Raw genomic sequence first — 25,687 nt, forward strand, 5'->3', positions numbered from 1 at the left:
ATCTCCACTCATTTTAGACAACTAGTGTTTTAACTGACTGTTCAAATTTTCTAGCAAATCACTACTCTGAGGATGATATGCAGTATGATATGTCCACTTGATATGATATCTCTTTGACCATTGTTGAACCCTATGGACTATAAAATATGATTCTTGGCTGAAGAAATGTAATTCGACGGTCTGAATTGGTACAATATCTTCTGTTCCAATCCTTTATAGAGTTTTGAGAATTTGCATCTACCACAGCATATGCAAAGCTTCATCTGCAGTAAATATTCCTGTAAGGACCTATTTATAGCGTCCTAAGGCTACCGGTAGTAGTCTGATGTAGTTGAGATGCCAGCTACGCATGGGGCCTTTCCCCTCAGGGAATCTACTCCGTTTTCTTTCTTTTTTTAAAAGAATATTTATTTATTTGTTTGTTTGTTTGTTTGTCTATCTGGCTGCGCCGGATCTTAGTTGTGGCACGCAGGATCTTCATTGCCGTGTGCGGGAATCTTTAGTTGCAGGCATGCAGGATCTTTTAGTTGTGGCACGCAGGATCTTTTAGTTGTGGCATGCGGGATCCTTTTTAGTTGCGGCATGTGATCTACTTCCCTGACCAGGGATCAAACAGGGCCCCCTGCATTGGCAGTGAGGAGTCTTAACCACTGGACCACGAGGGAAGTCCCTCCATTTTCATCTGTAGTTTTTGCCTCTCTGGTTGGAAGACAAGATAGTTCTTGCTGGCATTTTGTACCTCAGAATGTGCAAGTAGGATGTATTAATGATCAGTATCTCTGCATTGCTGCAGCTACCCCATGTCCACTCATTTTATGGACCCAAGTGGCCACCTCAAACATGTGCACCAGGATGTGCATTTGCTGATTGCAATCACCTTATGATTTGAGAAGGAAGTTCTTCAATGTGCCTCTTAAATTCCTATAATGATTTCCATAGGGCTGTGACACATATAGGAATCATTTAAGAATCCAGTTTTCCACTGCCCATCTGCCTGACCATATGGTCAGGCCATTGGCCACCTCCCTATTCCATCTATCTCACCACTGTGTCAGAATAAACCCAGAATTTTAAAATCTTATTGCTGTTCAATTCTTCCATCACTGCAAAGAAAAGAGCATGGATTCTGCCCATTGAGCTGATTTATTCTTATCTTCTTAAATCAGAGTTTTTCCATCAGAACATTATAGAGCAGCAGCCTTCCAAACAAGGTACTTCCCATCCACCTTGTAACTGACAACCATAAACCAAGCAGCTATTTGTTGATCAATTGAGAGCTATGCGTAGTGTACCACCCATGTAGTAATAGGATAAGTGCCCGATAGTAAATCGATAATTGTCTCTCAAACAGTGTGCAGTGTACTTCCATGTCTGGAAACTTTCTGGTCCAAAATTCCAGTGGTCACTGCTGGGCAGCTCTAATGGGCTTTGCCATAACCTTTAATCTGCATAAGTGCAAGTTGCAGATATTTCTAAAATCATATCTGAGTGTGTATTATAAGGGTTCAATGTCACTGATTGAGCTTTTTTGCATTTCAGACATAGCCTGGTGTTTTTCAGGTCCCCATTCAAATATGATCTTCCTGCAGATGGCTTTATGGATTGGAGCTAGCAGTATTCCCAAAGGTGGAATATGCATCTTCCAAAATTCAAAAAACCCAACCAGGTGCTGTGTATCTTGCTTATTTCCAGAGGAAGACAATGAGAGCATTTTATTTTTAGTTACCTATGGAATGTCTCAGTGGCTCCCGCCCATGTTATTCCTATGAATTTCACTATTTGGAAAGGCCCTTGGATCTTTGCTGGATTTATCAACCAGGCTTTGTTAGTCATATGTGTCACCATTGTATTTAAGTGAGCTGTATCTTGCTCTTCAATTTCTGATATTATCATGACATCCTCAATGCAATGTGTTATTGCACTCAATACCTCCATCAAGTCCAAATCCCTCCTAATCAAATTATGACAATAAGCTGGTGATTTCAAATAATCCTGTGGCAATACAGTAAACTGTAAATTGAGATCCTTTTCACATAAAGAAAAATTGTAATTGACTCGTTTCCATGATTACCATCAAGAAAAAAAAAGTATTTTCAAAATCAATCACTGAGTAGTCACCTTTTTAGCTTGCTTTTTTTTCACTTTTTTGGACTGATGATGCTAAATGAGATACATTATTCAAGCCTTAATAGTCTAATATTTGTCTCCAGGTGCCATCTGCCTGTTCACTGGCTACACAGGGCTATTTACAGAGAATTTGTTGGTCATAGCACTCCAGATTCTAACACGTAATTAATTAAAGCAGTAGTCTGTTTTTCTCCACCAAATATTCTACACTGTTTCAAATTAATAACCTGTGTGGGCTTAGGAAATTCTGTAGGTTCTCATTTAGCACGTCCAATTAATACTGGCCAAGGGGTGAACTTACATTCCTTCTGTTTTCCCATACAAGACAGATAAAGTGTTCCCCAGCAGACATATATCCTTCTCAATAATATAATACATGCAGGAAAAGGAAATGCAGCCACTTCACATAAAGTCCATTCAAACATTTCATTTTCATCCAAACATTGACCTTAATCCCATCAACCATTGTATCCTCATATCCTCCCATTATAATAGTGTCAACCTCATCAATGCTACTTTATTCATCCCATTCCTTAACAACTATTTTAAAGATTTCCACTTTGCTGGAGTGAGTCCCTGGTCTATCCCCTTTTCTTTCTCTGTTCTCTTGTGAAACACTAATTTTCTTAGCATCTGTGAGACCCATAGGGGGAAGCTGAGATAACAAATCTGATACAGCTTCTTGGATCATTGCTTGATTTTGCAACAACAATGTTACATGAGGTAAAAATGCAAAAGAGTCTTCCTCAATCAAAGCATTTACCATGACCTGGGTAAGAGGTATATTAAATGGTTGAACCTCCTCATCATTGTAAAGCCAATCCAGCATAGATTGCATATGTATCATATCAACTGCTTCATCTTGAGAGTTCCACTTGGCTTTTAAAGGAGGGGAAAAGGCATTCCCCTTCTCAGGGTAAACAAACTTTATAGTGGCTTTTATCCAGTCCATAGGGCTAGCTGTCCCCTCAGGAAGAAATTGCTGTGTGTTTGGATCATGTAGAGCCATCTGTTCAATAGTAAGCAATGGGTCCTGCATTAATCCAAATATACTCACCAATTCTGCAACATTCAACACCAAGGAGACTGTTCCTAGGTTAGTAACTATCACGGTCCATTTTTCAGGAAGCTGATGATATTCATCCTCAGAAGGAGAAAACTCTTTAACACCATACCCACTTGTTTCAGTAGTTTCTCATGTTTGCTCCTCTCTGCTACGTGTAATATCTTCTTTGTGACTAGAGGTCAAAGAGGTGCTATCTGTCGTTTCAGCACAATTTTTCCCTCTGGTAGCAGCTCTAGGGCTAGTGATTGTAGCTCAGACGGGCTGGTATCTGAGCTTGGTGCAGTGTTAGGATCCACCCCAACACTCTCCTTTACTTTCATTTTATCCATTACAGATAAAAATAACCAAAGGGTTCTATATTTAGCTTGTTTCTCATTATTTTTCATTTCCTCATGTATTCAGGGGCTGACTGAAACACAGCTGCTGTCTCATACAATGGGTGACTCAGTAGCCCTTCAAGCATCAAAGATTTGTCATCCATCACCACCTCATTCTTCCTTTTCCCAAATAATGTGATTACCATGTTTCAGTGAGTTAGGGTCATATGATTTACCATCAAAATCATAGCCTTGCATCACAACTAAGTGGTTCACACTTGGCTCACAATTCTAAAGCTGAATGAATGAATGGATGAGATAGAGCAGAGAATATGTTAGGATGTGAACACTAAGATGACTTTAATAAGGAAGCAGAGTCTGAGTAATACGGAAAAGTGAAATTTTCCTTCCACTAAGGTTTCCAATTGACTCTTATAGACTACTTCTTCCAAAAAACAGCATAAAAAAGCACCATTGGTAAAGAGATGATTTTAACATATTAATTGAGGTATAATTAATACAGCATAACATTAACTGGTTTTACATTTATAATTCAATGATTTTGTATCAGAGTTACATATTTATGCAACCATCACCACAATCTATACATTCTATTTGGTTTTAGAACATTTCTGATACCTAAAAAAATCCTCTGGTCCCATTTGAGGCAATTCCCATTCCCAACCCCCGAGCAAGACCCAGGCAACCACTAATATGTTTTCTGTCTCCATGGATTTGCTTTTTCAGGATACATCATATAAATTGAAACATACAATACACGACATTTTGTAACTAGTGTCTTTCACTTAAAATAATGTTTCCAAAGTTCATGCACATTGTAGCATTCATTTATCACTACTACCTTCTTTTTCTTTTTTTTTTTAATTTATTTTTATTTATTTATTTTTGGCTGTGTTGGGTCTTCGTTTCTGTGCGAGGGCTTTCTCTAGTTGCGGCAAGCGGGGGCCACTCTTCATCGTGGTGTGCGGGCCTCTCACTATCGTGGCCTCTCTTGTTGCGGAGCACAGGCTCCAGACGCGCAGGCTCAGTAGTTGTGGCTCACGGGCCTAGTTGCTCCACGGCATGTGGGATCTTCCCAGACCAGGGCTCGAACCCGTGTCCCCTGCATTAGCAGGCAGATTCTCAACTACTGCGCCACCAGGGAAGCCCCACTACTACCTTCTTTTCATCACTGAATAATATTCCACTATACAAATATACCACATTTTCTTTACCCATCCATCAGTTGATGGACATGGGTTTTTAACTTTACTCCTAAGTAACTTATCTTACCAGACATATAATGTATCTTTTAATTGCATTACTGTATTGTTCATTGCTAATGTAAAGAAACACAGGTGATTTTTATATATTGATCTTATATCCTGCAACCTTGTTGAACCAATTTATTAGCTCTTTTTTAAATTTTATTTTGTATTGGAATAGAGTTGATTAACAATGTTGTGTTAGTTTCAGGTGTACAGCAAAGTGATTCAGTTATATATATACATGTATCTATTCTTTTTCCGATTCTTTTCCCATTTAGGTTATTACAGAATATTGAGCAGGGTTCCCTGTGCTATACAGTAGGTCCTTGTTGGTTATCTATTTTAAATATAGCAGTGTGTACATACCAATCCCAAACCCCCAATCTATCCCTCCCCTCACACTTCCCCCTGGTAACCATAAGTTCGTTCTGTAAGTCTGTGAATCTGTTTCTGTTTTGTAAATAAGTTCATTTGTATCATTGTTTTTAGATTCCGCATATAAGTGATATCATATGATATTTGTCGTTCTCTATCTGAATTTACCAAATTCATTGATGAGCTCTAGTAGTTTTCTGGTAGCATCTTTAGGATTTTCTATGTATAGTATCATGTCTATGTATTTTTCTATGTATAGTATCAAAAAGAAGTATCAGTTTTACTTCTTTTCCAATTTGGATTCCCTTTATTTTTTTTCTTCTCTGATTGCCATGGCTAGGACTTCCAAAACTATGTTGAATAAAAGTGGTGAGAGTCGACATCCTTGTCCTAATCTTAAAGGAAATGCTTTCAGCTTTTCACCGTTGAGTATGATGTTAGCTCTAGTTTTGTCATATGTGACCTTTATTATGTTGAGGTATGTTTCCTCTGTGCCCACTTTCTGGAGAGTTTTTATCATAATGGGTGTTGAATTTTGTCAAAAGGTTTTTCTGCATCTATTGAGATGAGCATATGGTTTTTATTCTTCAATTTGTTGATGTGGTGTATCACACTGATTGATTTGAGGATATTGAAAAATCCTTGCATCCCTGGGATAAATCCCACTTGATCGTGGTGTATGATCCTTTTAATGTATTGTTGGATTCAGTTTGCTAGTATTTTGTTGAGGATTTTTGCTTCTATGTTCACCAGTGATATTGGCCTGTAATTTTCTTGTTTTGTGGTATCTTTGTCTGGTTTTGGTATCAGGATGATGGTGGCCTCGTAGAATGAGTTTGGAAGTGTTCCTTCCTCTGAGATTTTATGGAAGAATTTCAGAAAGATAGGGGTTAACTATTCTCTAAATGTTTGATAGAATTAGCCTGTAAAGCCATCTGGTCCTGGACTTTTGTTTGTTGGAAGATTTTTAATCACAGTTTCAATTTCAGTACTTGTGATTGGTCTGTTCATATTTTCTATTTCTTCCTGGTTCAGTCTTGGGAGATTGTAATTTTCTAAGAATTTGTTCATTTCTTTTGGGTTGTCCATTTTATTGGCATATAGTTGCTTGTAGTAGTGTCTTATGATCCTTTGTATTTCTGTGGTGTCCATTGTAACATCTCCTTTTTCATTTCTAATTTTATTGATTTGAGCCTTCTCCCTCTTTTTCTTCTTGAGTTTATCATTTTTGTTTATCTTTTCAAAGAACCAGGTTTTAGTTTCATTGATCTTTTCTATTGTTTTGTTTATCTCTATTTCATTTATTTCTGCTCTGATCTTTATGATTTCTTTCCTTCTACTAACTTTGGATTTTGTTTGTTCTTCTTCCTCTAGTTGCTTTAGGTGTAAAGTTAGGTTGTTTATTTGAGATATTTCTTATTTCCTGAGGTAAGATTTTATTGCTATAAACTTCCCTCTTAGAACTGCTTTTGCTTAGTCCCATAGGTTTTGGATTGCCATGCTTTTGTTTTCATTTGTCTCTATGTATTTTTTGATTTCTTCTTTGATATCTTCAGTGATCCATTGGTTGTTTAGTAGCATATTGTTTATCCTCTACGTCTTTGTGTTTTTTACAGTTTTTTTTTTCTTGTAGTTGATTTCTAATCTCATAGCATTATGATCAGAAAAGATGCTTGATATAATTTCAATTTTCTTAAATTTACCAAGGCTCACTTTGTGGCCCAGCATGTGATCAATCCTGGAGAATGTTCCATGTGCACTTGAGAAGAATGTGTATTCTGCTGCTTTTGGATGGAATGCTCTATAAATATTAATTAAGTCCATCTGGTCTAATGTGTCATTTAAGGCCTGTGTTTCCTTATTGCTTTTCTGTCTGGATTACCTGTCCATTGATGAAAGTGGGGTGTTAAAGTCCCCCACTATTATTGTGTTACCATCAATTTCTCCTTTTTTGGTTGTTTGTATTTGCCTTATAAATTGAGGTGCTCCTATGTTGGGTGCATATGTATTTACAATTGTTATATCTTCTTCTTGGATTGATCCCTTGATCATTATGTAGTGTCCTTCTTTGTCTCTTGTAACAGTCTTTATTTTAAAGTCTATTTTGTCTGATATGGGCATTGCTACTCCAGCTTTCTTTTGACTTCCATTTGCATGGAATACATTTTTCTATGCCCTCACTTTCAGTCTGTATGTGTCCCTTGATCTGAAGTGGGTCTCATGAAGACAGCATATATACAAGTCTTGTTTTTGTATCCGTTCAGCCAGTCTATGTCTTTTGGTTGGAGCATTTAATCCATTTATGTTAAAGGTAATTATCAATATGAATGTTCTTATTGCCATTTTGTTAATTGTTTTGGATTTGTTTTTGTAGGTGTATTTTTCTTCTCTTCCTCTTTTGCTCTCTTTTCTTCTGATTTGATGACTAACCTTAGTGTTTTGTTTGGATTCCTTTTTCTTTTGTGTGTGTGTATCTATTGTAGATTTTTGGTTTGCAGCTACTATGAGGTTTTGATATAGCAGTCTATATATAAACAAGATTGTTTTAAGTTGCTGGTGTTTTAATTTCAAATGCACTTCCAGTACCCTGCATTAGTGCTCTCTGCTTCTCACAATTGTTGGTTTTGATATCATATTTGTGTGTGGATGATTTCCTACATTTACTATATGTTTGCCTTTACTGGTGAGCTTTTCCATTCATAATTTTCATGTTTCTAGTTGTGGCCTTTTCTTTTCTGCCTAGAGAAGTTCCTTTAGCATTTGTTGCAAATCTGGTCTGGGGGTGGTGAATTCTCTTAGCTTCTGCTTGTCTGTACAGCTTTTGATTTCTCCATTGAATCTGAATGAGAGCCTTGCTGGGTAGAGTATTCTTGGTTGTAGGTTCTTCCCTTTCATCACTTTAAACATATCATGCCACTCCCTTCTGCAGAGTTTCTGCTGAGAAATCAGCTGATAACCTTATGGGAGTTCCCTTGTACATTATTTGTTGCTTTTCCCTTGTTGCTTTTAATATTTTTCTTTGTCTTTAATTTTTGTCAATTTGATTACTATGTGTTTCAGTGTGTTCCTCCTTGGGTTTATCCTGCCTCGGACTCTGTGCAATTCCTGGACTTAAATGACTGTTTCCCATGTTAGGGAAGTTTTCAGCTATTATGTCTTTGAATATTTTCTCAGGTCCTTTCTCTATCTCTTCTCCTTCTGGGATGTCTATAATGCAAATGTTGTTGCATTTAATGTTGTCCCAGAGGTCTCTTAGACTGTCCTCATTTCTTTTCATTCTTTTATCTTTATTCTGTTCCACAGCAGTGATTTCCACCATTCTGTTTTCCAGGCCACTTATCTGTTCTTCTGCCTCAGTTATTGTGCTATTGATTCCTTCTAGTGTATTTTTCATTTCAATTATTGTACTGTTCATCTCTGTTTGTTCTTTAGCTCTTCTAGGTCTTTGTTAAGCATTTACTGTATCTTCTCAATTTGTGCCTCCATTCTTTTTCTGAGATCTTGGATCATCTTTACTATCATTACTCTGAATTCTTTTTCAGGTAGATTGCCTTTCTCCACTTCACTTAGTTGTTCTTCTGGGGTTTTATCTTGTTCCTTCACCTGGGACATATTCCTCTGCCATCTCATTTTGTCTAACTTTCTGTGACTGTGGTTTCCATTCCGCAGGCTGCAGGGTTGTAGTTCTTCTTGTTTCTGATGTCTGCTCCCTCGTAGATGCAGCTGTCCAAGAGGCTTGTGCAGGCTTCCTGGTGAGAGGGACTGGTAGCCACCCACTGGTGGGTGGAGGTGGGTCTTGTCCCTCTGGTAGGCAGGGCCGTGTCTGGGGGTGTTTATTATCAGGCAGCTGTTTATTCAGAAAGACTTTATTTAATTATTTATTTATTATAAATTTATTTATTTATTTATTTATTTTTGGCTGCATTGGGTCTTCGTTGTTGTGTGTGGGTTTTCTCTACTTGCAGTGAGCGGGGGCTACTCTTTGTTGCAGTGCATGGGCTTCTCATTGCAGTGGCTTCTCTTGTTGCGGAACACAGGCTCTAGGCACATTGGCTTCAGGAGTTGTGGCATGCAGGCTCAATAGTTGTGGCTCGCAGGCTCTAGAGTGCAGGCTCAGTAGTTGTGGTGCATGGGCTTAGTTGCTCCACAGCATGTGGGATCTTCCCAGGCCAGGGATCGAATCCATGTCCTCTGCATTGGCAGGTGGATTCTTAACCATTGCACCACCAGGGAAGTCCTATTCAGGAAGACTTAAGCAGCCTGTCTGCTGATGAGTGGCACTGTGTTCCCTCCCTGTTGGTTGTTTGGCCTGAGGCGTCCCAGCACTGGAGCCTACAGGATTTTGGGTGGGGCCAGGTCTTGGAGAGAAAATGGCAGCTTCCTAGGGGACTCACACCAATGAGCAATCTCCAGAGATGCTGCTGCCAGTGTCCCTGTCCCCATAGTGAGCCACAGCTGCCCCTGCCTCCACAGGAGACCCTCCAGTACTAGGCAGGTAGGCCTGGCCCAGTCACTTATGAGGTCACTGCTTTTATCCCCTGGGTCCTGGTGCACACAAGACCCCGTGTGAGCCCTCCAAGAGTGGAGTTTCTGTTTCCCCCAGTCCTGTGAAATTCATGTGTTCATACCCTACTGGCCTTCAAAGCCAGACTCTCTGGGGGCTCCTCCTCCCATTGCCAGACCCCCAGGCTGGGGAGCCAAATGTGGGGCTCAGAACTTTCACCCCTGTGGGAGAACTTCTGTGGTATAATTATTTTCCAGTTTGTGGGTCACTAACCAGTGTGTATAGAAATTGATTTTATTGAGATTGCGCCCCCTCCTACTGTCTCACTGTGGCTTCTTCTTTGTCTTTGGATGTAGGTTCCAGTGGATTTTTTGTTGGTGGTTGTTCAGCGGTTAGTTGTGATCTTGGTGTTTCTGTAAGAATGGGTGAGGGCATCATCCTTTTACTCTGCCATCTTGCCTCCTCCCAACATCACAATAGTGAGAAACTAGAAGCTTCCCCAGTAAGATCAGGTACAAGACAAGGATGTCGCCTTTTACACTCCTTTTCAATATTATACTGAAGTAGTAGCTTGTACACTTTTCTGAATCAGTTTCTTAGTACAGCTCTCCTTCCTTTTTCTCTCTCCAGGTCACGGGTTCAGGTCCTCAAATATGTCACTATGCCTCAGAGCAGAGCGAAGAGACTCAGCTGTCCTTGTCATGGTCCAGCAGCTATGGCTTCAACTACAGCTTCAGCCTCATTCAATGACACCAAGAGAGATGACTTATTAGGTCTTATAATATTTTTGTGTGGATTCTTTGTGGAATGCTATATATAAGATTATGACTTTGGCAAATCAAAATAATTTTACTCCTTCTTTTCCGATTTTAAATTGTCTTTTTTTTCTTTTTCTTGCCTAATTGCCTTAGCTAGAATATCCAGTACAATGCTGATTTAAAGTGCTAAGAGCAGACATCATGTCTGTTCCTGAACTTAGGGGGAAAGCTTTCAGTCTATCACCTTTAAGTATGATAATAGCTGTGGGGTTTTCATAGATGCCTTTAACAGATGAGGAAGTTCACTTTTTTTTTTTAACATCTTTATTGGAGTATAATTGCTTTACAATGGTGTGTTAGTTTCTGCTGTATAACAAAGTGAATCAGTTATACATATACATATGTTCCCATATCCCCTCCCTCTTTCATCTCCCTCCCTCCCACCCTCCCTATCCCACCCCTCTAGGTGGTCACAAAGCACTGAGATGTTCTCCCTGTGCTATGCAGTTGCTTCCCACTAGCTATCCACTTTACGTTTGGTAGTGTATATATGACCATGCCACTCTCTCACTTCGTCACAACTTACCCCTCCCCCTCCCCATATCCTCAAGTCTATTCTCTAGTAGGTCTGTGTCTTTATTCCCGTCTTGCCACTAGGTTCCTCATGACTTTTTTTTTTCCTTAGACTCCATATATATGTGTTAGCATACTGTATTTGTTTTTCTCTTTCTGACTTACTTCACTCTGTATGACAGACTCTAACTCCATCCACCTCACTACAAATAATTCCATTTCATTTCTTTTTATGGCTGAGTAATATTGCATTGTATATATATGCCACATCTTCTTTATCCATTCATCCGATGATGGACACTTAGGTTGCTTCCATGTCCTGGCTATTGTAAATAGAGCTGCAATGAACATTTTGGTACATGACTCTTTTTGAATTATGGTTTTCTCAGGGTATATGCCCAGTACTGGGATTGCTGGGTTGTATGGTAGTTCTATTTTTAGTTTTTTAAGGAACCTCCATACTGTTCTCCATAGTGGCTGTATCAATTTACATTCCCACCAACAGTGCAAGAGTGTTCCCTTTTCTCCACACCCTCTCCAGCATTTATTGTTTCTAGATTTTTTGATGATGGCCATTCTGACCAGTGTGAGATGATATCTCATTGTAGTTTTGATTTGCATTTCTCTAATAGGAAGTTCCCTTTTATTCTTAGTTTGTTGAGTGTGTTTATTATAAAAAGATGTTGGATTTTATCAAATATTTTTTTCCATCTGTTGAGATAATTATGCAATTTTTATCTTTTATCAATATGGTATATTACCACTTTATTTTTCACTGGGTGGTCAGGCTGTTGTTGCAGAATAGAACATGAGTGTGACTAAGGTTAAAAGGCAGATAAGTGTCACCTAGGGAAGAAACCAGTGCATGATTAAAGGTCACTGAGAACAGATAGCATGCATACCAGGCTCATGCAGTATAGTGTTCGCTTACAGCAAGAGGAGAGAGATAGTGTACAGAAGATCCAGTTCCTTGTAATATGTTGGTCCCCCATGGCCGGTGGAGCTGTTTTGCAGCCAACATGGGCAGTGTGACTGCATGCACCTCACTTTGTGCTATAGTGGAATGAATGCCTCCGTTGTGGGGTCTGAAATACAGAAAGCTGGGCCCTGACTGAGGGCCACTGACACCGTGCATAAGCAGAACAAAGGAGTATACATCAAGCCCAGAACAGGGAAAAATATTTCTTCACAAGGTGATAAACTAGCACATGCTGTGAGGGCCCTTTATCTCCCAGCAAGGAAATGTTCCATGCCCAAGGCCCATTCTTATACAGCAGATCAGGAGTCAACAGACTGTGCACAGTTGCTTTTCCCAGCAAGTATATTGATTGATTTTCAAGTTTTAATTTATGTTTCATCCCTGGAATAAGTTCCACATGGTCCTGGTAAACAGTCATTTGCATATGTTGCTGGATCAATATTGCTAATATTTTGCTGATAATTTTTGTGTCTATTTTTGTAGGGGATTTTGATTCTTATTATAAACTTTGTCTTTAGTGTCAGGGTAATACTAGCCTCAGAGTATGAGTTAGGAAGTGTTTCTTCCTTATATAGTTTTTGGAAGTGTTTTTAAAAGGTCAGTGTTAAGTCTTCCTTAAATATAGGGTAGACCAGTGAAGACATCTGATTCTGGGCTTTTCCTTGTGATAAGTTTTTTGATTAGTAAGTCAATCTCTTGTTATAAGTCTATTCAGGTTTTCTATTGATTTTTGAGTCAATTCTGTTGTTTTGTATCTTTCCAGTAATTTTTACATTGCATGTAACTTATTTAATTTGTTGGCATATACTTGTTCATAGTACTCCCTTATAATCCCTTTTAATTTTGTAGCATCGGTAGTGTTAAAAAACAAAATTCAACTGAGTAAATTTTAAAGATCTTATTGTCTTTATTTAATGATTCATGAACCAGGCAACATCCAATCTAGCAGATAGAAAGGAGCTCCAAAGAGCTGTACAAAGTGAAAGACTTTTATAGGCAGAAGGGAGCAGGAATTAGGAGGTTATGCTAGCAAAATGTGGAAAGGTTGTGGCAAGGTCACTTTCCTTTAGAGGATGGCATGGGTCTATTAAGAAGATTACTTAACTAGTGCTGATCAGGTGATTCCTGACTGACTGGCTTAAGTTTACACTTCTGGGAGAGTCAAAACTGTAATTAAGTTAAGTCTCAGTTTGATGACCTGGAGCTTAGCATAAGTGATTCCATTTTGGACCTATTGTCTTGTTTTAACAATTGTAATGTCACCTCACTCATTCCTGATATTTTTAATTTAAATCTTCTCAGTTTTTCCCTTGGTCAATCTAGATAAATGTTTGTAGTATTTTTTTATTTTTTTAAAGAAAAAAACATTTGGTCATTGATTCACTCTATTATTTTTCTTTACTTTTTATTGAAGTATAGTTGTATCCTGCAACTTTGCTGAATTCATTTATTAGTTCTAATAGTTTTTTGGTGGAGATGTTGGTGGGAACAGAGTCGAAGTTGGCTCTGTTCCATTTAACTGTGTGTTTTTCCCTCTTTCTGCACTGGAACCCTTGCTCCAGAGGGGTTTAGTGTTCAAGCAACTGGGGCCTTTGCGCAGACAAAGGTCTGATGCACTGCCTGTGCAGGTTCCCGTGATTCTACTCAGACACAGCCTTGGGTGCACGTCCCCTCCCTTTTTCCTTCATAGCCAACTACTGCTCCCAGCCTCTGCCCCAACCCACACCCCCACCCTGTGGTGGAACCACTGGTCAGGGCAGGCAGTGCCTGCATGGACTCAGCATGTATCAGGGGCGACCTGTGGTGGAGTGGCTGCTGTCAGAGATCTGGGCTGCTTCTGAGGCGCTGTTTGAGTAACTGCTAACAATAGCCACTACCGCCCAACTCAGGCTCTGCCCAGGGACCAGGTCGCCTCTGCATCCCACAGTAGAGTCTTGTCCCCAGTCATGGCTGCACCAAATCCAGTGCCATGCTGTGATGTGGAGTGAGCAGAGCGTTTGCTTGCTTAGGCTGGGGCTTGTGGCGAGGTGGTCACAAGACAGCTGGCAGCAGCTAGGGCAGAACACTCTGCACCCTGCCTGGGGGTAAGCCGGTGCACATGCACTCTTCACCAGCTGAGTCCAGGCTTCCCACAACCTTCTATCTGTCGCAGCAGTCTTCCAACCAGTCAAGGGGGTTTGTCTCCTCCGTGTAGAAATCCAGGACTGGGGTGCACAGTTTTTGGCTCAAGCCACTCACTTCCTAGCGTGGGTGTCTGCCCATGTAATCATCCTTTTCCTCTGAGTCCCTTCCCAGGGGCATACGTTCCGACGCAATCACTTCTCTTCTTTTTCTACTTGATTATGTGTGTATCTTTCTTACAGCCTTGGTTGTACAAGAGTGTTTCTGCCAGTTTCCAGTTAGTTTTCAGTGAGAATTGTTCCACATGTAGATGTATTTTTGGTATGTTCATGGGGAGAGATGACCTCCACATCCTCTTACTCCACCATCTTGCTGAATGTTTCTCATATTATTATGAATTCCTACTTTCATACCCTCCTATGGGCAAGAATTTCCAAATCCCTATTACTGTAAGAAATTACTAAATGATATTTTTGATTAAAAACACATAGTTCATTTCATACTATGTGTCAAGACCTCCATTATGACTTCCAGGTGAGTGAAGCAGGTGTGTAATTGTCTCATCTCCTATTGAGAGTCCTCACTGGTGCTCAATACACACAGTGTCCCTTTATCATAAGGAGATATTTATAGGGTTATTTACTGCATTTTCTTCTGAAATAACAAGAAAATATCCCTTCATAAAATGTAGGTGTCTATCAAAGTGTGAAAGAATAAATAATCTATGGTCTACCCAGAAAATGGAATATTATGCATCAATTAGAAAGAATGAGGCTGATACAAATACAATAAATAGAAAGAAAAATCAAATAAAAATTAGTTTACAAACCAATAAGTATTAAATTGTATCCTTTGTTCAAAACTGAAAAATATATTTTTCCTTGTAATATGCAAGGACATGTATTAATAAATGCACATAATAAAGGTTGTCAAATATATCCCATAGTCTGATGATAGAGTAACATATGAAATTAAGAAGAATGAAGATGGTGACAGGTCGTGAAACAGGACTGTAGTATTCTTATAACATTTGAAATTTTTAAAAGAAGAGTGTCTTTATGATTCAGATATGCAGCTGAATATTTCCTTTTAAAAGCCTCTAAAGAGAAGGAAAATATAGAAAGAAAGCACATGTGAACAACCACAAAGCAAATATAATAAAGCCTATACAAGAAATAGTAGAATTCATGATAAATAGCTTTCAAAGGAAGGCATATTTTACTCTAATGAAAGTAACTAGTCATCACAAACATTTAAGCACATGACAACATAATTTTGGAATTTATAAATAAAAGTAGGGTAGAACTATATGGGAAATAAACAAATCCAAATGGAAATTCCACAAGTAAAAGGAGCACTTACTGAAATTAAGAAATGAGTTAGAGAATTACTTCTGGAATGGTGGAGTAAGGACCTCTGAAAATCTGATCCTTCATAAATGCAATGAGAAGACTGGAAAAAAATTGTCAAAATCAACTTTCCAGAACTCGAGAAATTAATGAAAATCTTTCAATCATCCAAGGAGTATTTATTTTTTTTAAAATGACCACCTTCTTCTATGAACAATAAGCTTTGTGGCATTTTAATTTGGCTTATTCTGAACCCCTTTACCCTAGGTCTGTCATAGTATTGAAAACCAACAGTTTTGTAATTATGTAACCTGTGAAACCTGCATCCTGGCAGCCAGTGGAGAGGCAGAAAAGATTTAGAGCTCCCCAACAATCTCATTCTCAGAGGTTTGTCAATATTTGACCTGTCTGGCAGCTCTCTAAAAACCTCAATTCTCAGACATGACTTCATTTGTTCTCACTTAGAGTCTGTTTTGGGTGAACTGGCATATCCTCAGGGCATTTGAAAAAATATTCAGCAACAACTGTTTAACACTTCAGCTTCCAGATGTGGTGCTACTGTTTAGAACTAACAAGAAGCTATTCAAAAACTTAAAATGAAAAACTGGGAAGGAAATGTCCATAGGATGCTTTGAAAAGCTCCAACATATAACTGAGATCTAGAAGACCATGAGCATGTGTAAAACTGTGTGCATGCTCAGAATATACTCGAGAAGGCCTAAGTCTCACCTCTGGCTGACAATGAGGCTCTGCACAAGCAGAAACTGAAGGGGTAGGCAAAGTTGTAAACTGCCTACCTGAACATTGAAAACATCCCAAAACATACATCCAAAGCACCTAGATAAAGGTTGGAAGATTTATAGGTTCAAGGTATTTAATAAAAATATCTTTCCAGTCATTAGCTGATCACTAAGCTATTAGAGAAGTGAATTCAGTGGCCACAGATGACAAAGTATCCAGGCTCTAATGAATTATTTGGGCAAAGTGACTATATAATCAAACAAAAATAACAATAGGAACAAACAGCAATCAATCTGGGGAAGGAGGCATAATATGATTTATGGAGTTGCCACAATGTATTATTTTAAAGGTCTATCTTAAAGAAAAAAGTAACAATAAAAACAACAAAACTATATAAAACATGCAAAGAACCAAGAAAGTATGGCTCATGAAAAAAGAAAAAAACAGTCAATAGAAACCATTCTTGATGAAGCCTTGACATTGGACTTAACAAATAAAGACTTTAAATCAACTGTTATAAATATATTCAAATAACTAAAGGAAAACATGTCTACATAATTAAAATTAAATATGAGAAAAGTATCTCACCAAATATAGAATATCAATGAAGAGATATTATTTTTTAAAAAAAGAATAAGAAGAAAATAGAAATTCTGAAGTTGAAAGTACAGTAATTGAAATAAAAATTTCCCATTGGAGCTCAATAGCTGATTTGAACTAACAAAATAATCAGTTAATATGAAGGTAGGTCAATTAAGATTATCCAAACTGAGGAACAGAAAAGAAAAAAATGAAGAAAATTGAACAGAGTCAGAGACCTATGTAAGAAGAATCAAGCATATCAACATAAACATAATGGGAGCCTCAGAAATAAAGGAGATGGAGGAATGGGCAGAAAGAATATATGAAGAAATTATCACTAAAACTTCCCAAAATAGTTTAAAAAATTAATCTACACATTCAAAAAATTCGATAGCATCCAAGTAGGATGCACTCAGAGAAAGACACAGCTGGGCACAGTATAATCAAACTTTCAAAGCCCAAGACAAAGAGAAAATCTTGAAAGCAACTCATCACATATAAGAGATATTTCCAGGACTTCCCTGGTGGCACAGTGGTTAAGAATCCGCCTGCCAATGCAGGGGACATGGGTTTGAGCCCTGGTCCAGGAAGATCCCACATGCTGCAGAGCAACTAAGCCTGTGAGCCACAACAACTGAGCCTGTGTGCCACAACTACTGAAGCCCGCGTGCCTAGAGCCCATGCTCTGCAACAAGAGAAGCCACCGCAATAAGAAGCTCACGCACCGCAACAAAGAGTAGCCTCTGCTCGCCGCAACTAGAGAAAGCCCGCGCACAGCAACAAACATCCAATGCAGCCAAAATTTAATTAATTAATTTTTTTTAAAAAGAGAGATAATTCCTTCTCATCAGCAACCAGGAAGACCCAGAGGCAGTGTGATGATGTATTGAAAGAAAAAGACTGTCAATGAAGAATGATATACCTACAAAAACTACCCTTCAAAATTGAAAAAGAATTAAGACTTTCACAGATAAACAAAAACTTAGAGAGTCTGTCACTAGCAGACCTGTCCCACAAGCAATATTAAAGGGAATCTTTCAAGCTGAAATGAGAGGACACTAAACAATAATACTAATTATTGAGTTAAAAAGCACCAATAAATGTAACTAGATAAGTAAATATAAAGACAGGGGATATGGAGATTTTTGTTTGTTTCTCTTTTTTTTTCTCATATGATTCAACGGACACCTATAGAAAAAAATAATGAAAGTGCATTGATGAGTTAATAATATGTACAGACATAATTTGTATGACAATAATAGTCTTTTTTTTAAACATCTTTATTGAAGTATAATTGCTTTACAATGGTGTGTTAGTTTCTGCTTTATAACAAAGTGAATCAGTTATACATATACATATGTCCCCATATCTCTTCCCTCTTGTATCTCCCTCCCTCCCACCCTCCCTATCCCACCTCTCTAGGTGGTCACAAAGCACCGAGCTGATCTCCCTGTGCTATGCGGCTGCTTCCCACTAGCTATCTATTTTACATTTGGTAGTGTATATATGTCCATGACACTCTCTCACTCTGTCACATCTCACCCCTCCCCCTCCCCATATCCTCAAGTCCATTCTCTAGTAGGTCTGTGTCTTTATTCCCATCTTGCCACTAGGTTCTTCATGACCTTTTTTTTTTTTCCTTAGATTCCATATATATGTGTTAGCATATTGTATTTGTTTTTCTCTTTCTGACTTACTTCACTCTGTATGACAGACTCTAACTCCATCCACCTCATTACAAATACCTCCATTTCATTTCTTTTTATGGCTGAGTAATATTCCGTTGTATATATGTGCCACATCTTCTTTATCCATTCATCCAATGATGGACACTTAGGTTGCTTCCATGTCCTGGCTATTGTAAATAGAGCTGAAATGAACATTTTGGTACATGACTCTTTTTGAATTATGGTTTCCTCAGGGTATATGCCCAGTAGTGGGATTGCTGGGTCGTATGGTAGTTCTATTTTTAGTTTTTTAAGGAACCTCCATACTGTTCTCCATAGTGGCTGTATCAATTTACATTCCCACCAACAGTGCAAGAGTGTTCCCTTTTCTCCACACCCTCTCCAGCATTTATTGTTTCTAGATTTTTTGATGATGGCCATTCTGACTGGTGTGAGAAGATACCTCATTGTAGTTTTGATTTGCATTTCTCTAATGATTAATGATGTTGAGCATTCTTTCATGTGTCTGTTGGCAATCTGTATATCTTCTTTGGAGAAATGTCTATTTAGGTCTCCTGCCCATTTTTGGATTGGGTTGTTTGTTTTTTTGTTATTGAGCTGCATGAGCTGCTTGTAAATCTTGGAGATTAATCCTTTGTCAGTTGCTTCATTTGCAAATATTTTCTCCCATTCTGAGGGTTGTCTTTTGGTCTTGTTTATGGTTTCCTTTGCTGTGGAAAAGCTTTTAAGTTTCATTGGGTCCCATTTGTTTATTTGTGTTTTTATTTCCATTTCTCTAGGAGCTGGGTCAAAAAGGATCTTGCTGTGATTTATGTCATAGAGTGTTCTGCCTATGTTTTCCTCTAAGAGTTTGATAGTGTCTGGCCTTACACTTAGGTCTTTAATCCATTTTGAGTTTATTTTTGTGTATGGTGTTAGGGAGTGTTCTAATTTCATTCTTTTACAGGTAGCTGTCCAGTTTTCCCAGCACCACTTATTGAAGAGGCTGTCTTTTCTCCACTGTATATGCTTGCCTCCTTTATCAAAGATAAGGTGACCATATGTGCGTGGGTTTATCTCTGGGCTTTCTATCCTGTTCCATTGATCTATATTTCTGTTTTTGTGCCAGTACCAAACTATCTGGATTACTGTAGCTTTGTAATATAGTCTGAAGTCAGGGAGCCTGACTCCTCCAGCTCCATTTTTCGTTCTCAAGATTGCTTTAGCTATTCGGGGTCTTTTGTGTTTCCATACAAATTGTGAAATTTTTTGTTCTAGTTCTGTGAAAAATGCCAGTGGTAGTTTGATAGGGATTGCATTGAATCTGTAGATTGCTTTGGGTAGTAGAGTCATTTTCACAATGTTGATTCTTCCAATCCAAGAACATGGTATATCTCTCCATCTATTTGTATTATCTTTAATTTCTTTCATCAGTGTCCTATAATTTTCTGCATACAGGTCTTTTGTCTCCTTAGGTAGGTTTATTCCCAGATATTTTATTCTTTTTGTTGCAATGGTAAACGGGAGTGTTTTCTTAATTTCACTTTCAGATTTTTCATCATTAGTATATAGGAATGCAAGAGATTTCTGTGCATTAATTTTGTATCCTGCTACTTTACCAAATTCATTAATTAGCTCTAGTAGTTTTCTGGTAGCATCTTTTGGATTCTCTATGTATAGTATCATGTCATCTGCAAACAGTGACAGCTTTACTTCTTCTTTTCCGATCTGGATTCCTTTTATTTCCTTTTCTTCTCTGATTGCTGTGGCTAACACTTCCAAAACTATGTTGAATAATAGTGGTGAGAGTGGGCAACCTTGTCTTGTTTCTGATCTTAGTGGAAATGGTTTCAGTTTTTCACCATTGAGGACAATGTTGGCTGTGGGCTTGTCATATATGGCCTTTATTATGTTGGGGAAAGTTCCCTCTATGCCTACTTTCTGCAGGGCTTTTATCATAAATGGGTGTTGAATTTTGTCGAAAGCTTTCTCTGCATCTACTGAGATGATCATATGGTTTTTCTCCTTCAATTTGTTAATATGATGTATCACGTTGATTGATTTGCATATATTGAAGAATCCTTGCATTCCTAGAATAAACCCCACTTGATCATGGTGTATAATCCTTTTAATGTGCTGTTGGATTCTGTTTGCTAGTATTTTGTTGCGGATTTTTGCATCTATGTTCATCAGTGATATTGGCCTGTAGATTTCTTTCTTTGTGACATCTTTGTCTGGTTTTGGTATCAGGGTGATGGTGGCCTCGTAGAATGAGTTGGGGAGTGTTCCTCCCTCTGCAATATTTTGGAAGAGTTTGAGAAGGATAGGTGTTAGCTCTTCTCTAAATGTTTGATAGAATTCACCTGTGAAGCCATCTGGTCCTGGGCTTTTGTGTGTTGGAAGATTTTTAATCACAGTTTCAATTTCAGTGCTTGTGATTGGTCTGTTCATATTTTCTATTTCTTCCTGGTTCAGTCTCGGCAGGTTGTGCATTTGTAAGAATCTGTCCATTTCTTCCAGGTTGTCCATTTTATTGGCATAGAGTTGCTTGTAGTAATCTCTCATGATCGTTTGTATTTCTGCAGTGTCAGTGGTTACTTCTCCTTTTTCATTTCTAATTCTATTGATTTGAGTCTTCTCCCTTTTTCTCTTGATGAGTCTGCCTAATGGTTTATCAATTTTGTTTATCTTCTCAAAGAACCAGCTTTTAGTTTCATTGATTTTTGCTATTGTTTCCTTCATTTCTTTTTCATTTATTTCTGATCTGATCTTTATGATTTCTTTCCTTCTGCTAGCTTTGGGATTTTTTTGTTCTTCTTTCTCTAATTGCTTTAGGTGCAAATTTAGGTTGTTTATTCGAGATGTTTCCTGTCTCTTGAGGTAGGCTTGTATTGCTATAAACTTCCCTCTTAGAACGGCTTTTGCTGCATCCCATAGGTTTTGGGTCATCGTGTCTCCATTGTCATTTGTTTCTAGGTATTTTTTGATTTCCCCTTTGATTTCTTCAGTGATCACTTCGTTATTAAGTAGTGTATTGTGTAGCCTCCATGTGTTTGTATTTTTTACAGATCTTTTCCTGTAATTGATATCTAGTCTCATAGCATTGTGTTTGGAAAAGATACTTGATACGCTTTCAATTTTCTTAAATTTACCAAGGCTTGATTTGTGACCCAAGATATGATCTATCCTGGAGAATGTTCCATGAGCACTTGAGAAAAATGTGTATTCTGTTGTTTTGGGGTGGAATGTCCTATAAATATCAATTAAGTCCATCTTGTTTAATGTATCATTTAAAGCTTGTGTTTCCTTATTTATTTTCATTTTGGATGATCTGTCCATTGGTGAAAGTGGGGTGTTAAAGTCCCCTACTATGACTGTGTTGCTGTTGATTTCCCCTTTTATGGCTGTTAGTATTTGCCTTATGTATTGAGGTGCTCCTATGTTGGGTGCATAAATATTTACAATTGTTATACCTTCCTCTTGGATCGATCCCTTGATCATTATATAGTGTCCTTCTTCGTCTCTTGTAATACTCTTCATTTTAGTCTATTTTGTCTGATATGAGAATTGCTACTCCAGCTTTCTTTTGATTTCCATTTGCATGGAATATCTTTTTCCAACCCCTCACTTTCAGTCTGTATGTGTCTCTATGTCTGAAGTGGGTCTCTTGTAGACAGCATATATATGGGTCTTGTTTTTGTATCCATTCAGCCAGTCTGTGTCTTTTGGTGGGAGCATTTAATCCATTTACATTTAAGGTAATTATCGATATGTATGTTCCTATTCCCATTTTCTTAAATGTTTTGGGTTTGTTATTGTAGGTGTTTTCCTTCTCTTGTGTTTCTTGCCTAGAGAAGTTCCTTTAGCATTTGTTGTAAAGCTGGTTTGGTGGTGCTGAACCCTCTCAGCTTTTGCTTGTCTGTAAAGGTTTTAATTTCTCCATCAAATCTGAATGAGAACCTTGCTGGGTAGAGTAATCTTGGTTGTAGGTTTTTCTCCTTCATCACTTTAAGTATATCCTGCCACTCCCTTCTGGCTTGCAGAGTTTCTGCTGAAAGATCAGCTGTTAACATTATGGGGATTCCCTTGTGTGTTATTTGTTGTTTTTCCCTTGCTGCTTTTAATATGTTTTCTTTATATTTAATTTTTGATAGTTTGATTAATATGTGTCTTGGCGTGTTTCTCCTTGGATTTATCCTGTGTGGAACTCTCTGTGCTTCCAGGATTTGATTAACTATTTCCTTTCCCATATTAGGGAAGTTTTCAACTATAATCTCTTCAAATATTTTCTCAGTCCCTTTCTTTTTCTCTTCTTCTTCTGGGACCCCTATAATTCGAATGTTGGTGGGTTTATTTTGTCCCAGAGGTCTCTGAGACTGTCCTCAGTTCTTTTCATTCTTTTTTCTTTATTCTGGTCTGCAGTAGTTATTTCCACCATTTTATCTTCCAGGTCACTTATCCGTTCTTCTGCCTCAGTTATTCTGCTATTGATCCCATCTAGAGTATTTTTAATTTCATTTATTGTGTTTTTCATCATTGCTTGGTTCCTCTTTAGTTCTTCTACGTCCTTGTTAAATGTTTCTTGCATTTTGTCTATTCTATTTCCAAGATTTTGGATCATCCTTACTATCATTATTCTGAATTCTTTTTCAGGTAGACTACCTATTTCCTCTTCATTTGTTAGGTCTGGTGTGTTTTGACCCTGCTCCTTCATCTGCTGTGTGTTTTTCTGTCTTCTCATTTTGCTTATCTTACTGTGTTTGGGGTCTCCTTTTCACAGGCTGCAGGTTCGTAGTTCCCGTTGTTTTTGGTATCTGTCCCCAGTGGCTAAGGTTGGTTCAGTGGGTTGTGTAGGCTTCCTGGTGGAGGAAACTAGTGCCTGTGTTCTGGTGGAGGAGGCTGGATCTTGTCTTTGGTGGGCAGGTCCACGTCTGGTGGTGTGTTTTGGGGTGTCTGTGGCCAAATTATGATTTTAGGCAGCCTCTGTGCTAATGGATGGGGTTGTGTTCCTGTCTTGCTAGTTGTTTGGCATAGGGTGTCCTGCACTGTAGCTTGCTGGTCGTTGAGTGAAGCTGGGTCTTGGTGTTGAGATGGAGATCTCTGGGAGATTTTTGCCATTTGATATTATGTGGAGCTGGGAGGTCTCTTGTGGACCAGTGTACTGAACTTGGTTCTCCCACCTCAGTGGCACAGCCCTGACGCCTGGCTGGAGCACCAAGAGCCTATCCTCCACACAGCTCAGAATAAAAGGGAGAAAAAAAAGAAAGAAAGAAAGAAGAAGATAAAATAAAATAAAGTAAAATACAATAAAATAAAGCTATTAAAATAAAAAATAATTATTAAGAAAAAAAAATTTTTTGTAATAAAAAAAAGAAACGGACAGACAGAACCCTAGGACAAATGGGCAAAGCAAAGCTATACAGACAAAATCACACACAGAACCATACACAAACACACTCATAAAAAGAGAAAAAGGGAAAAATATATATATATATCGTTGCTCCCAAAGTCCACCTCCTCAATTTGGGATGATTCGTTGTCTATTCAGGTATTCCACAGATGCAGGGTACATCAAGTTGACTGTGGACATTTAATCCGCTGCTCCTGAGGCTGCTGGGAGAAATTTCCCTTTCTCTTCTTTGTTGGCACAGATCCCGGGGTTCAGCTTTGGATTTGGACCCGCCTCTGCGTGTAGGTCGCCTGAGGGAGTCTGTTCTTCGCTCAGACAGGATGGGGTTAAAGGAGCAGCTGATTCGGGGTCTCTGGCTCACTCAGGCCGGCGGGAGGGAGGGGTATGGATGTGGGGCGAGCCTGCGGCGGCAGAGGCCAGCATGACGTTGCACCAGCCTGATGCGCGCCCTGCGTTCTTCCGGGGAAGTTGTCCCTGGATCACGGGACCCTGGCAGTGGCGGGCTGCACAGGCTCCCGGGAGGGGCGGTGTGGATAGTGACCTGTGCTTGCACACCGGCTTCTTGGTGGCTGCAGCAGCAGCCTTAGCGTCTCATGCCCGTCTCTGGGGTCCACGCTGATAGCCGCGGCTCACGCCCATCTCTGGAGCTCCTTTAAGCAGCGCTCTGAATCCCCTCCCCTCGCACACCAGGAAACAAAGAGGCAAGAAAAAGTCTCTTGTCTCTTCGGCAGCTCCAGACTTTTTCCCGGACTCCCTCCCGGCCAGCTGTGGCGCACTAGCCCCCTTCAGGCTGTGTTCATGCCGCCAACCCCAGTCCTCTCCCTGCGATCCGACCGAAGCCCGAGCCTCAGCTCCCAGCCCCCACCTGCCCCGGCGGGTGAGCAGACAAGTCTCTCGGGCTGGTGAGTGCTTGTCGGCACCACTCCTCTGTGCGGGAATCTCTCCACTTTGCCCTCCGCACCCCTGTGGCTGCGCTCTCCTCCGTGGCTCCGAAGATCCCCCCTCCGCCACCCGCCGTCTCTGCCCGCAAAGGGGCTTCCTAGTGTGTGGAAACCTTTCCTCCTTCACAGCTCCCTCCCACTGGTGCAGGTCCAGTCCCTATTCTTTTGTCTCTGTTTTTTCTTTTTTCTTTTGCCCTACCCAGGTACGTGGGGAGTTTCTTGCCTTTGGGGAGGTCTGAGGTCTTCTGCCAGCGTTCAGTAGGTGTTCTGGAGGAGTTGTTCCACATGTAGATGTATTTCTGATGTATTTTTGGAGAGGAAGGTGATCTCCGTGTCTTACTCTTCCGCCATCTTGAAGCTCCTCTCATTTTTGTTTTAGTTTGTAACTAATAGCCATTACTTCACATAGTATGGTTATAATAGCTGCTTTAATATATTTTTTCTGCTGATTCCAATACTTGCATCATCCTAGCATTTGCCTCTGTTGTTTGAATTTTCCCTTGGCATTCTTTGACATTTTCCTGGTTCTTCTTATTCCAAGTATTTTTAAGTATATCCTGCACATTTTAGTATTATATTGTTAGACATTGTATCTGACTTAATACTATGAAGCATGTTTATTTTGTTTTTTGTTTTTTGTTTAGTTCACTTTTGTTTTGTTTTAGGTTCAGGCCACAAATTCTTATCCTAGTTTTATTGTCTGTAGTTGCAGTCTCAGTTCAAATTTCAAAGGCTTTGCAGTGCTATTCACATCTGGCCCATATACGTGCCACCCAGTGAGGAATGTGGGATCTGGACAGTAGTTTACTTGTTTGATCAGTTCTCAAATCAAATCTTGAGCTATTGTTTTAGCTCAAGATCCACGCATGTGCAGTCTGTTCATGAACTCAGAACTTTATACACAATTTT

General features: G+C 39.1%; 1 protein-coding gene across 3 annotated transcripts in view; it reads left to right on the plus strand.

The window, feature by feature from the left end:
• PWWP3B (PWWP domain containing 3B) overlaps window positions 1-25,687 on the plus strand; it is a 112,397-nt gene that overhangs the window by 84,415 nt on the left and 2,295 nt on the right. For 2 of the 3 annotated variants that reach the window (XR_009698894.1, XR_009698896.1), the window contains one exon: window positions 10,288-10,415. The exons of the other annotated variant lie outside the window; for it this stretch is intronic. The gene's annotated coding sequence lies outside the window, so the exon portion shown is untranslated. Of the gene's footprint in view, window positions 1-10,287; window positions 10,416-25,687 lie in introns of those variants that run through there. 3 annotated transcript variants of the gene reach the window in all.

The sequence above is a fragment of the Eubalaena glacialis genome, chromosome X (assembly GCF_028564815.1).
Source record: "Eubalaena glacialis isolate mEubGla1 chromosome X, mEubGla1.1.hap2.+ XY, whole genome shotgun sequence".
In the NCBI taxonomy this organism is placed as follows: domain Eukaryota; kingdom Metazoa; phylum Chordata; class Mammalia; order Artiodactyla; family Balaenidae; genus Eubalaena; species Eubalaena glacialis.